At 38.1% G+C, this 14,780-nt stretch overlaps 1 non-coding gene across 1 annotated transcript; it reads left to right on the top strand.

Annotated features, from left to right (window-relative positions):
• The first annotated feature begins 6,072 nt into the window (after positions 1-6,072).
• LOC116082873 lies at positions 6,073-6,135 on the top strand. The gene has a single exon (XR_004115494.1). It is a non-coding gene; the product is annotated as a U7 small nuclear RNA (small nuclear RNA).
• The last annotated feature ends 8,645 nt before the right edge of the window (positions 6,136-14,780 follow it).

Raw genomic sequence — 14,780 nt, 5'->3', positions numbered from 1 at the left:
TGTATAGCAAAGCTGGAGTAATAAAAACAGCATGATATTGGATAAAAACAGTCACTGATCAACAGACTTGAACTGAAGATGCAGACATAAGTTCACCCACTTATGGACACCCTGCTTTTGTTTTGTTTTGTTTTCTAAATAAGCTAAAACTACACACTGGGGAAAGGTAGCATCAACAACCAATGGTGCTGGTCAAAGGGTGCAGCATGCAGAAGAATGAAAATAAATCCCTGTTTATCACTCTGTACAAAACTTAACGCTACATAAATCAGTGACCTCAACATAAGGCCAGATACCCTGAGTCCTGAATCTGATAGAAGAAGAGGGGAACAGGCACGGAAAAACACTTTCAGAACATAACACCAATATCACAGACATGAAGAACAACAACTAATAATGAGGCCTCACGAAACTGAAAAGCTTCTGCATACCAAATGACACCACCATTAGAACAAACTGGCAGGTTATAGGATGGGCAAGATCTTTACCAATTACATATCCAATAGAGGGTTGATTTCTGTAATATATAAACAATAACAAAACACTGGACAATAACAACAAAAAATGACCCTATTTAAAAGCAGGGTTCAGAGCAAGGCAGAGTTCACAAAGGGTTAGACTTAACAGAGGCCTCAAAACCTGAATGCCGGAAAAACATGTCAAGAAATGTTCAACCTCTTTAGTTATCAGGGAAATGCAAATCAAAACTACTTAGAGATTTTGACATCATCATTTTGTCACTAGTCAGAATGGTCACAATCAATAAAACAAATGACAGCTCATGCTAACAAGGATTTGGGAGGTGCAGGGAGGAAACTTATTCATTACTGGTGGCTATACAAACTTGTACACCCACCATAGAAATCAGTGTGACAATTCCTCCAGAAGCTGGGAACAGATCTACCAAAGATCCACATATAACACTTGTGATGGAAATTTTGATGGAAATTGGACATAGTACTACTCAGGTACTGACCCAGCTATACCACTCCTGGGCATATACCCAGAAGATGCTCCAACATGTAATAAGGATGCATGCTTCACTATGTTCACAGCAGCCTTATTTATAATAGCCAGAAGCTGGAAAGAACTCAGATGTCCTTCAACAGAGGAATGGATACAGAAAATATGGTACATTTACACAATGGAGTACTACTCAGCTATTAAAAATAATGAATTTATGAAATTCTTAGGTAAATGGATGGATCTGGAGAATACCATCCTGAGTGAGGTAACCCAATCACAAAAGAACACACAAGGTATGTACTCACTGATAAGTGGATTTTAGCCCAGAAGCTTGGAATACCCAAAGTACAATCCATAAACCACAAGAAACTCAAGAAGAAGGAAGACCAAAATGTGGATACGTTGGTCCTTCTTAGAAGGGGGAACAAAATACCCATGGAAGGAGTTGCAGAGATAATGTATGGAGCAGAAACTGAAGGAAAGACAATCCAGAGACTGTTCCTCCTGGGAATCCTTCCCATATTCAATCATCAAATCCAGACACTATTGTGGATGCCAGCAAGTGCTGAGATGGCTGTCTCCTGAGAGGCTCTGCTAGTGCCTGACAAATACAGAAGTAGAGGCTCACAGCCATCTACTGGACTGAGCACAGGGTCCCCAATGAAGGAACTAGAGAAAGGATCCAAGGAGCTGAAGGGTTTGCAGCCCCTTAGGAAGAACAGCAATATAAACTAATTAGTACCCTCAGAGTTCCCAGGGACTAAACCACCAACCAAAGAGTACATATGGTGGGACTCATGGCTCCAGCAACATGTGTATAGCAGAGGATGGCCAATTCGGTCATCAATGGGAGGGGAGGCCCTTGGTCCTGTGAAGGTTCTATGCCCCAGTGTAGGGGAATGCCAGGGACAGGAAGTGGGAGAGGATGGGTTGGTGAGTAGGGGGAGGGGAAACTAGAAAAGGAGGTATCATTTGAAATGTAAATAAAGAAAATATCTAATTAAAAAAAAGTAGCCATTTAGAGAGGTGGTTAACTTACTAAGACAAACACTTAAAGAACACAACCAAATAGTTTTATTATATTCACAGAGTCATACAACCATTTCTAGAGTATTTTCTTTACCATTTCCTCAAATAGACCCCACTTTCATCAGTAATCATGCCTCATATTATGCAGTAGCCCTCTACAATGCTTGTTGAAACTCTATGAAGTAAATGCTCTAGGATGGGACACCTCAGTGAGCTATGCAATATGTAAACTACGTAAAATGAGTGAAACATTTTCCCAGATGCTAGCAATAGGGGGAAAGCCACAAGAGATGGCCAACCAATCCTATCTCTCTGGGAACTGATGTTGTATGCTGGAGTCCACAGATGGATCCCATGTGAAAAACAAAGTACAGAAAAACCCATGTTAGTGACAGAGTTAGCCAGGCTTTCTGCCACATTACTAGTAAGTAAGTTGGTAGTTGAAATGTGTGTGACTTCAAAGCTTGTATTTGCTAAAGGAGAACCTGACATAAAAATCTCAGCTGAATAAAACTTCTGGATGCTTTACTATAGCCAGCTGTGCAAATCTTTGGATTTGCTAGCTTCCTAGCCAGCTGCCTTCTAAAAGAGTTTTCCTGTTGTTTCCAAAGAAAATGTAAAGTAAACAACCCAAGGATCCTTGGTTATCAGCAGCCAATGTAAAGGCTTTTCTGCCTTGGATACAGTCAGTTTAACCAATGGTATCTTTGTTAGCAGAATTATAGGGGTGGGATTTGGGAGAGAAGAGTCAAAGGGTAATTAAAGTGACTTACATTTCTCTTTCTTCCTGCTATAATCCTAAGGATTTGAGTTCTTCAACAAATCAAATTCAGTTTGAGTTTTAACCTTCTTACATGAAAAGCCAGGTTTAAAAATAGCGTTTCATGCCCCGGTGACTGTAAACAAACATTGGTGTGTGGAGTCGACTGAAGGGCAGCAGACATTACATAGCCCTGCAGGAATGTGGAATTTAATATAAACGGAGTGACTCTCCTACACATGTTCTCTGTCTTTGCTCTGTATTGCCAGCAGAGTTCTTTGGGGGAAGGGAGAAGAATCATCATTAAATATTTGAGCTGAAAAGAACTTTAGAAATCATGGAGACTTTGCTGCTACATTTCTGGAGTGGACTGACTGATAACAGGATAGTGCTAGTGGACTAGCTAGTGAGAGCCAGAAACTGGGGCAGAATCAGCTCCCCCCTATTTCTTCTGAGGTCTCAATGGTCAGATAGCAATGGAATCTACTTGACCAGAGTATCTTATACTATTTTAAAAATAGGGACCATCCATTCATATACCCGTGAATAGACTCCTGATGGCTATGAGTATGGGATGCGCCTATTTGTTTCATTTGGGATCTTGGAGACCTGCTTTATGCTATCTGGTAAATTAATACAAAGTAGTCAACTTTTGAGAAACAAATGTAGATCTTCTGTATTGAGTTGTTGGAACAACCTTGTACAATAAATAAGTGAATGTTTCAGATCTTAGTTGATGTTTAATTTGTGTACACTTCCTTTTCTCTTTCAGTCTCCCTTTCTCTTCAGAATGTTTCTACATTCCTTTGAGTCCTTAAAGAGATTTGCTGGAAAAATACCACCTCTCTGCACAACTGTAATAGTTACTTTCCTTTTACTGTGATAAAACACCATGATCAAGGCAAGTTATAGAAGAAAGAATTTGCTTGTGTTTACTGTTCCAGAGAGGTGAGAGTCCATGATGGCAGAGTGGAAGGATGGCAGTTGGATAAGGAGGTTGAGTGATTACATCATTAAAAGAAAGCACAAGCAAAAAGACAGCAATTGCACATGGCGTGGGTTTTTAAACCCCTTACATTTACCTCCAGTGACATACTTCCTTCAACAAGTCTATACCTCTTAAACTTGCCCACAAAGCACCACCAAATAGAGACCACATATAAACCTTTGGGGGGACATTCTCACCTAAATTCTGATATGGTCCACGGTGATCATTATGGTAATTACAGCTGTTCCCATTTTTTTTGGATGCCTTACTATATTTGAGACACTTTGCGAACATTGACTCTTATTTTCATAAAAATCCTATTATTATCCTTTCCTTGTTAGGGTTGACTAAAAGCAAGTCCTGAAAGGATGACTAATCTGAGGACCTCATGCCACATGTCTTTAAAGCCTGTGCTCACCTCTATTCTTATGTCACCTCACTGGGTATGATGACAAACATACTTCTTAGTGCTCATCATAAAGTCTTGAGAAAATAATGAGTACCCAAGTACAAAATGAAACAAAATCTACTTGTGACTCTTAAACCATGGGTAAAAGGAAAGAAAGGTAAAAATATTCAGATAGCAAAAAGAGCTATCATAAACAGAGTACAGATAAGCTTAAGTGCTAGAAATAAAAAAAGGACTGGTTTTGGAGTTGTAGAACAATATTCAAGTCACAGCTTTGTCATGTCTGCTATGTAACATTGAGAAGGCTTTGAGACTTCTTTCTGTACCCCACTCTTCACCTGGATGAGATCAACAATAAAGAGAGATAATAAAAGGTAGGAGCTGTCGTATGAGCATTGTTGAAAGGTGATGAGTTCAACATTAATAGCATTAACTAGTTTATTCTCCTTTCAATTACTAGGTGGAATAGAAGGGCTTCAGAGTCTGCCATGACAAGTCTTGATCTGACTACTGTCTGCACCTGTTAAAAACAGGTGAGATCCTGAGGCTGCACAATAAAACAAAACTGACTTGTGATTCTGATAAAGGTAGAAAGGGTAAAAATATGCAGAGAGCAAAAAAACCAAACAAACAAAAAAAAACCCAAATCTATCAGCAGAGTACAGATATAGCTTAAGGCAAGAGGAACAATGTCAGGCTTTTCTGTAAATGCTCATTGCTCTGAAGGTTTTATATTTATAATGACCACCAAGAACATCAACATACACACATAGAATTCATTCTGTCCATTGTTTGAGGAGAAATTTGTCAATAAAAATGTTAGCATTATATTTATTTTTGTAACCTAGCTATCTGTGAGTCAGGGAATGGACCATAGCAGTCCTGTCCAAGTCAACAATAAACTTAGCTTATTGTTTATCCTTATGACTTTCTACTAGATGCCTTGCCTAATACCTGGTAGATGTGTAAAAGGTAGCTGTTAAATAATAATGATGGCTTAAGGCACATGGTCACTATGTAGGAGATATTGTGTTCAGAGTTCATATTGATATTCATATTTAATTCTGACAGATCCTTTATTTGTTTGTTTGAGACAGTGCTGAGTCTTTCATGCCCATGCAGAAGAAATAGAGTGACCCTGAAGCAGAGCTGGCAGGGTATGGGCCTCCATAAGTGTTGATGGTTGCTAAGCACAAGCCTTGTTTGTATATTTTACTTTATGTTCCTCCTTGGGGGAATGTCTTCTTTGCCAAGGTTAATGACTTCACGATAATCAGAGACAGCACGAGTCTGGGAGGTAAGCATGTGACTAATGTCCTTAGCAAAATGGTAAATGATATGACCTTCAGCACAGCCATTAAGGCTGTGGGAAAGAGCTCTGAAAACATGCATTCAAGAAAGTATAATTTCTCAATTATGTAAAATATAAGTATGAAATGTTAATTATATAAGAGGCTTCACAGATCTAAAAGAACAGAGGCAGCTGCACTGAGTTAACTGGTCAGAGAGATACTAAGGAAAGAGGTGAAAAGATTTAGGGAATGGTGATCTTCAGACAAGATGCCACTCAGCTGAGTTTATTGTTTGTGCTTACAAAGGCAGGCAAATTCCTGAGTCCAAGGTCAGCTTGGGACAGTGTGTTTAGGCCCGGGCATGGTGGAAATGGAAATCTCAGAGTTAGATCCTACCCAGCTAGCTTATTTTCTGTGCTTACAAAGGCAGGCAGATCTCTGAATTTACTGCCATTTTTTTTTTTTTTTAATGTACATGATGTTCTCTATGAATCAAGGGGCTAAGGTCATATAATGCTGATTCATGGGATAACAAAACAGGAACCTGTGTAAATGACTGAATTGATATGTAAATAAAAGACTGGGCTTTGGTTTGCAAGAGAGAGCTACCCAATGAGAACTGCTTGTAGAGTGAATACAGCTCTTTTAGAATTTTTATAGCAGAATTTCTGACTCTGGTTGGAAAATCCAAGAACCTTTTTTATTTTTCTAGCAGCTTTTCTGACTTTGGTCAGAAAACTCATGGGCTTTTAGAATTTTTTTTTTTCCTAGCAGGAGAGAGCTGTTTCAGGCAGAAAGCTATCTTGAACAGACTAAAGAGCCTAGATCTATCTACAGAGATCTCTGGTGACTCATTGTGAGCAGAACAAAAGACTGTCTGCTTGTACCCACAATTGACTTTGAGACAATCTTTTGCCACTTCCAAACACTCCTTCCTCAAAACCCCTCTCCTAGCTGAGGTGGTCCTTGGCACTGTTCTGGTCTTTATGTAGTGCTAAGACTCAAATAATTGGATCTTAGGTACACTAGACAAGCACAAGTTGTAGGTGACAGCTAGACCTACAACTCCCTCAAAATAATAGCATAAGTAAATAATTAACAAGATTATTTATACCTTTTATAGATGAAGAAACTGACAATTAGAGAGGTCAATTATGGTATGTTGGAGAGCCCATATTTTCAGTGTGAGGTAGAAAAAGGAATATTTGAACAAATGAAATGACATCTCATGTATGATGCCAGAAATCAAGTAGTTGAGAAATTGACAGGGTCCAGGTAGACTGGAACAAAAGAGTTACTTAATATCTGTGGTCCTTATATAAATGTCAGGATGCATCAGGGCTTGTAATTTCTTAGGCAGAGGTGTTCTTATGAACATCAAAAATAAAACTCGAATGGTCAATAAAAGCTGATATTTTAAATTTCTTTTGTCTTCCTGATCAGCTTGAGCAGATACAACTCTTCTATATGTGCAGCAATCCATAGTACTGTCTTCAGGGTAGCAGCTATAGACTCACTTTTCAAATCTAGGCTCTTGACCACTGCTGCACTTCAGTGGAGCTGTGGGTTTTTGAGAATCATAGTTAATTGTTGCTCAATCGTTGTTATCTTAGACAATCCATTTATCCAGAGGACCACAAATGACATTAAAAATTTAAGAAATGGATGTAAAAATGCATGTAATAGCACCTGGGTTGAGATTTCCTATCCATTCTGCTGTTCTGTTTTAATTTTACAACCACAATGTTGCAGTGTTCAGTTAGTGCTCTCAATACCAGGCTCACATGTCTGCTCACAGCAGAACAGCAGTTTATAATTAGCACATAGCCTCGGTGCATACCTTTGTGCTCTTCAGAACAGAGTGTCGTTTAGTGAGGAAGGAGAGATTCTGACTCTCAGGGTCATGGCTGTGGTTTGGGAGGCATTGTTTGCCAGGAGCAAATGGAACACCTTAAAACTCTACAATCACTTGCAGCTCAGTCAGTCACCTTGCTTTAGTGCTTCTGTCTACAGTAACCCATCAGAACATATTGTGTGAAAACACTTCCTCTCTCTCAGATCCCCAAGCCATCTGGTGAGTCTTTTGTCTATTGCTTTTACAAATGGAAGGCTGGCTGGTGAGCAAATTGTCCTGGGAGAAAGCAACTGACAGTGCTTAAAGGACTCTTAGATCCCTTGCTGTATTAAACCAGATAACATATGTGAGAGTGCCTAACTGTGAAGTCTAGTGGAGCAGGTAATGGAATTATTGGTGGGATGGATGGGCAGCATCTATGAATCTTTGTAAGATTATGCTCAAAGACTAAACAGTTTTTCTCCGAACTGTGCAGATTTTCCCAGTAACCATTCATAATCAAAATTCTATGACAACTTCTATTTGTGTGGCAAGGTCACAGGGTTAAATCCTTGCTGATGCTGACCTTCAGTTTATAAAGGCAGGTGTGTGGCCCCATTTCTTTCTAGCCACATCTCTTGATATTAGCAAAAGAGTCACATCTGCAGTTAGAGGGTTTTTCCAATGTAAAGATGTGAAGTTGGGCACTTTTGTCACAAGTAATTATTTAAAGCGATGCTGGACTCCTCTGGGGTCATGGGCTCTTTGCAGAAGGGATATACTTTCTTTTTTCAATGGTGTTCTATAGTGCTAATGAGATGCTCTACAGAGGAGAATGAAGAAACTTTCCCATCTGCCTTCTCTCTGTGTTCTTTGCTAATGACAGAAAGCAACCAGAGTTCCACTGAGCAGAGGGAAAGCTTTGGGGCTTCCTCTATTATCTACTGGTGAAGGTATTAAATGGGAACATCCATAGAGGAATTAATTACACAGACCACAGGTTCTGGAATCAGAAAAAACCAGTTTGAATATTGGATTTCTCTGCTTATTAAGGGTGGTGCTCACCTCTGTTAGCATTCAAGTATTGGATTCCATTGAAAATAAAAATGATGCTATCTGTGTGGTGGCAATAACCTCATTACTTGATTCCTGTATAATGGGTGCATTTGCCCATCTCCCCTTTCTTGGGTAGATAGATGCCCATTCTATTTCCTACAGTTTGATGGATAAGAATTCACAGAATCATAGTTCCATACTTTGCTGAGGTTAACCTAACTTGGGCATTTCTGATGGGATTTTTCTTGCAGGATATTTGTAGCAGCCTTCAGTGAACACCTAACTCTTGCTTCTTGGCAAGGTTGGTGTGTCAGACAAACACCAAACTCCACACCAGGGCAACCAGGTTAACCCTCCGCTCAGCTCACCCTTCTGCTGATTTTCTTGCTTGTAGCAGTCCCTGGTCAGAAAGCTTTTGAATCCTCCTCTCAGGCTCTGCAACTGAGTGAGTAACTTGATCCAGAATTTGTAAAGTGCCATCCAGAGGCAGCAGCTCAGAAGTCTTAAGTCAATTCTCTTCCCCCTTTTTCATCAGCAATTGTTCCTGAATTCTTCATTTGGTTTCCCCATTAGAATGTTACTCTAAAGCTTACACAAAGTTGACAAAGGTCCTTAGGAAAAAGGTGAGCAATGAATTTGATGAAATTATTTACCATGCAAACAATAGATCTGTATTCAGTATAAAGAACTACAAAAATTAAAAGCATACCAACAGAATGGAGGAGATGGTTTTGAGATTCACAGAAGTGGAAACTATAATGGTCAATATGTACATGAAAAGTTATTTAATCTCAGTAGGAAAATATGGGGTGTTGAACCATTCCATAACAAAATGAAAACATCTAATAATATTAATGCTGGAACAATGTGAAATAACACAAATATACATCCTCCCCTGGTGGAAATTTCCTTAGTTTCCCCAGTCATCAATTTTACACATAAACTATTGAATATCATGCACAATTAAGGATATTCATTTATTATAATTGATTAATGTACAAAAATATGGCACATTTATATACAGAACAAGAATCAAAAAATGGGCTAACAAAACTCGAAAATAATTATACTATTCATTGTCAGGAAAATGATGGAAATAATGGTCTTATATCTATGGAGTGAATATTAGAAAGCTTAAAAAATGTATGAATTAGCATGATATAGATCAATAAGGGAAATTTGGAAGCATAGTAAAAAACAAAGGGACATAGTCAGTGATTACATTACTTTGTTTAGTTCAGAATATCCCTACGCATTTTCAAAATGCTTACAAGCATCATAAATGAATAAATTTAGACTTCAGCCCTAGCCTTTTAAGACATTGGCTTGTAATTTAGGAAGTCTCATTAGGTCAGAATTAGAAGAAATATAGGGGTCAAGTGTATGTGGATTGTTTTAGTCATTTAAAATATTACACTGTGGCTGTCTTCAAATATACAAGAAGAGGGCATCAGATTCTATTACTGATGGTTGTGAATCATCATGTGGTTGCTGGGAATTGAAATTAGGACCTTTGGAAGAACAGTCAACGCTCTTAACGGCTAACTCATCTCTCCAGCCCTAATTTTATGTTTTACACTTATACCTAAACCACACAAAGACCAAACAAAGAAAAAGAACTTCAGACCAATCTCCCTTATGAACATTGATACAAAAATACTCAATGAAATTCTTGCCAACCGAATCTAAAAGCACATCAAAACAATTATTCACCATGATCAAGTAGGATTCATCCCAGGAATTCAGGGATGGTTCAATATATGAAAATCCATCAATGTAATCCACTACATGAACAAAATCAAAAACAAAAACAAAAAAACAAAACAAAACAAAAACAAAAACAAGAAACAAACCACATGATCATTTCATTAGATGCTGAAAAAGCATTTGACAAAATTCAGCATCCCATCATGTTAAAAGTCTTGGGAAGATCAGGAATTCAAGGCCCATACCTAAACATAGTAAAAGCAATATACAGCAAATCAGTAGCCAACATCAGACTAAATGGAGAGAAACTTGAGGAAATCCCACTAAAATCAGGGACTAGACAAGGCTTACTTCTCTCTCCCTATCTATTCAATATAGTACTTGAAGTTCGAGCTAGGGCAATTAGATAAGAAAAGGAGGTCAAAGGGATACAAATTGGAAAGGAAGATGTCAAAATATCACTATTTGCAGATGATATGATTGTATACCTAAGTGACCCCAAAAATTCCACCAGAGAACTCCTAAAGCTGATAAACAGCTTTAGCAAAGTGGCTGGATATAAAAATAACTCAAATAAATCAGGAGCATTTCTCTACTCAAAGGATAAACAGGCTGAGAAAGAAATTAGGGAAACAACACCCTTCACAATAGTCACAAATAATATTACATATCTTGATGTGACTCTAACCAAGCAAGTGAAAGATTTGTATGACAAGAACTTCAAGGCTCCGAATAAAGAAATTGAAGAAGATCTCAGAAGATAGAATCTCTTTGCAATCTCCCATGCTCATGGATTGGCAGGATTAATATAGTAAAAATGGCCATCTTGCTGAAAGCAATCTATAGATTAAATGCAATCCCCATCTAAATTCCTAATCAATTCTTCATTGAGTTAGAAAGAACAATTCTCACATTCATTTGGAATAACAAACAACCCAGGATAGCGAAAACTATTCTCAACAATAAAAGAACTTTCATTGGAATCACCATCCCTGACCTCAAGCTGTACCTCAGAACAATTGTGATAAAAAACAAAACAAAACAAAACAAAACAAAACTGCATAGTATTGGTACAGTGACAGGCAGGCGGATCAATGGAATAGAATTGAAGACCCAGAAATGAACCCACACACCTATGGTCACTTGATATTTGACAAAGGAGCTAAAACCATCCAGTGGAAAAAAGATAGCATTTTCAACAAATGACGCTGGCTCAACTGGTGGTTAGCCTGTAGAAGAATGCAAATCAATCAATTCTTACCTCCTTGTCCAAGTCGATCAAGGACCTCCACATAAAACCAGATACACTGAAACTAATAGAAAAAAAAAGTGGGGAAGAGCCTCAAGCACATGGACACTGGGGAAAATTTCTTGAACAGAACACCAATTGCTTGTGCTGTAGGATCAAGAATTGGCAAATGGGACCTCTTAAAATTACAAAGCTTCTGTAAGGCAAAAGACACTACCAATAGAACACAGCAACCAACAGATTGGGAAAAGATCTTTACCAATCCTACATCCAATAGAGGGATAATATCCAATATACACAAAGAACTCAAGAAGTTAGACTCCAGAGAACGAAAAAACCCTATTGAAAAATGTGGTACAGAGCTAAACAAAGAATTCTCAACTGAGGAATACTGAATGGCTGAGAAGCACCTAAAGAAATGTTCAACATCCTTTAGTCATCAGGGAAATGCAAATCAAAACAACCCTGAGATTCCACCTCACACCAGTCAGAAAGGCTAGGATAAAAAACTCAGGTGACAGCAGATGCTGGAGAGGTTATGGAGAAAGAGGAACACTCCTGCATTGCTGGTGGGATTGCAAGCTGGTACAACCACTCTGGAAATCAGTTTGGTAGTTCCTCTGGAAATTGGACATAGTACTACCTGAGGACCCAGCAATACCATGCCTGGGCATATACCAAGAAGATGGTCCAAGATGGTCCAGCTGACAGGAGCCTGATATAAGTTGTATCCTGAGAGGCTCTGACAGTGCCTGTCAAATACAGAAGTAGAGGCTAGAGCTCCCAGGACTAAACCAAAGAGCACACATGTTGGGACTCATGGCTTTAGCTGCATATGTAGCAGAGGATGGCCTAGTCTGTCATCAATGGGAGGAGAGGCCCTTGGTCCTGTAAAGGCTCTATGCCCCAGTATAGTGGAAAGCCAAGACCAGGAAGCAGGAGAGGGTGGGTTGGTGAGCAGGAGGAAGGGAGAGGAAATAGGAACCAGGAAAAGAAGAGAACATTTGAAATGTAAATAAGGAAAATATCTAATAAATAAAAAAAATTAAAAAAGAAAATATCCAATTTTAAAAAGTAGAAAAGCATATACTTCATGAAATTTTATCAGTATGAAAATATTAAAAATTACATGAATTTCTAACTTCAAGGGCACTAATGTAACTTACTGGATTATTAAATATTTTTTTTGAGACATGGCCTCATGTTTTCCCAGGCTGGCCTCAAACTCTCTTTATAGCTAAGAAGGACTGAACTTCTGATCCTGTCTCTGTCTTGTGATTATAATATAGCATCACATCTGTTTTGTAGTGGTGTGGATTACAATTCTGATACAAATGCAAGAAAATATGCTTTATCTTATGTACAAGATTTAAAGATCATGGTTTTCTTTCAGCCTTATGTGAGTTATCTTTCTTATTGCTGTGACAAAATAACTGAATAAATTTAAGACAGGACAGACTTAGTTCATGCTTTGAGGGTTCAGTTCATCATTACAGCAAAGTCATGACAGTCCAAGAATGAGGAAGCTGGTCACATCACATGTATAGTTAGGAAGGAATAGTGAAGGAGAAGGACAGACAGCAGGATATAGAAAAGGGGTGGGGAGAGGAAGAGGGAAGAGCAGGAGAGAGTGAGATATGCATGCAGAGTAAGAGAGACAGAGACAGAGACGGAAAGACAGAGAGAAAGAGACAGAGAAGCGAGGAGAGGGAATAGAAGGGGCAGGGGGAAGGAACTAGTTTTAGCTTACTTTCTCATTTTCATTCCTTACCAACCATACCAGGACCTTGTCTCCTGGGTGATTTAAGATTTCCTCAGGCTGAGAATACTGTTACTTGCCTTTTTACATTTGGAATATTTTAATGAAATAAAGTAAAACAAAAATGTAGTTTCTGAGATCTGTTTGTGAGTGGCAGACTTACAATCATGTAGAGATATTTGATGTCCTTGGTAATGACACACAGTGGATTTTAAGTTATGCTGAGCTCAGTCCTCTATTTATCCAGGACATTCAAATCAGAGAAGTCTCACAGGACCATTTGTTTCATAGGCCCTTCTAGATGATCACAAACAATAGTTATGTTTTCATGAGCTGGAGTAATTTATACCATACTTGAACAATGATATATATGATTATTATAAACTGTTTTATTTTTATATCATTAATTTTAATTTGTTAAGTATTTAAATATTAACTATATTTAGTTCAGGGAAGTTGGTAACTTTTGTGATTCTCATAAAACCATCTCCTATATGCACTTCTAAACTTAGAAGTGATGATTGACCCAATTTATTTAAGGTTAATTTTCAGGAATTATAATTAGTTAATTCAGCATATTTTGCATTTAACTTATAAGCTGGTTATCAAGGATACCCAAAGGCAATAAAAAGACTTGAGTCCCTATCTGAAATTTCACATCTTGGTTCAATTCCTGGTGTGTATGTGTGTTTTCTCCTTATATTAATTTAGTTATTTAACCGACAATTATTAAATACCAAGTTAAAACATTTACCTCATTTGAAAGAATAGATATATTTCTTTTGAATGTATGATTGAACCTGCCTTGAGCTAAAAATACTATCAGATTTCAACAAAAACCATCTAGGCTGTACCTGTCATGAAAGTACATTTGGATTGTATCTTTTAAATCAAAATTAATATAATTTCCAGTTCATGCAAATGACACAGAGGACTATTATGAGTCATGATCTTGTTCTGGATGATCTGGGGAACGTGGTTGTAGTAATCACACATGTAGCTAAGTCTTATCTTCTTTCATATCATTTTTCTTTGTCAGTGAACTTAGGAAACTCTGGAATCACATTAATGGCTTCTTGACTTCTCAAATAGACTTTGGCTATCTGTACCCAATCTTATTAGAATTATGGGGACAATGGGACAAACCTTGTTATTTCTCTAACATTGAGAAAGTGAGTTGGTCAGAGCCATGATAACTTAAGTGAGAACCAAGAATTTCTGGCCCTTCGGTAGAACTTCTTGCTTAGGAAGGGGCTGCTCCCTCTCTGTGTGTCAGAAGTCCATGGAATGTGAGCGAGCACACGGCATCTCAGCCTCAGAAGCTTTAACAGTTTAGGCTAAGTATTTCTATTTTGCAAGGGAGAGTAGATATCTCAAATGTAGTGGAAAAAACGCCAGCCAGCATCTCTATCCATTGGATGTCAGAGGACCTCCCCAAGGGTGACAACCAGAAATTTCTTTGGATACAGTGGGTGTCTACCTGGAGGAAAATTACTTCTGATTGGGCACTCCTTTAAAGTATTACTTAACAGATTTTATATATATATATATATATATATATATATATATATATATATATATATATTTAGCTTACTTTCTCATCCCCCAGGGGAAAGCCAGGGCCAGGAAGCAGGAGAGGGTGGGTTGGTGAGCAGGAGGAACGGAGAGGACATATATATATATATATATATATGTATATATATATATATACACACACATATATACACACAC

Source organism: Mastomys coucha, unplaced genomic scaffold (assembly GCF_008632895.1).
Source record: "Mastomys coucha isolate ucsf_1 unplaced genomic scaffold, UCSF_Mcou_1 pScaffold7, whole genome shotgun sequence".
Lineage (NCBI taxonomy): Eukaryota > Metazoa > Chordata > Mammalia > Rodentia > Muridae > Mastomys > Mastomys coucha.
Note: the sequence above shows the minus strand (reverse complement) of the source record. Positions and strands in the feature narration are given on the sequence as shown.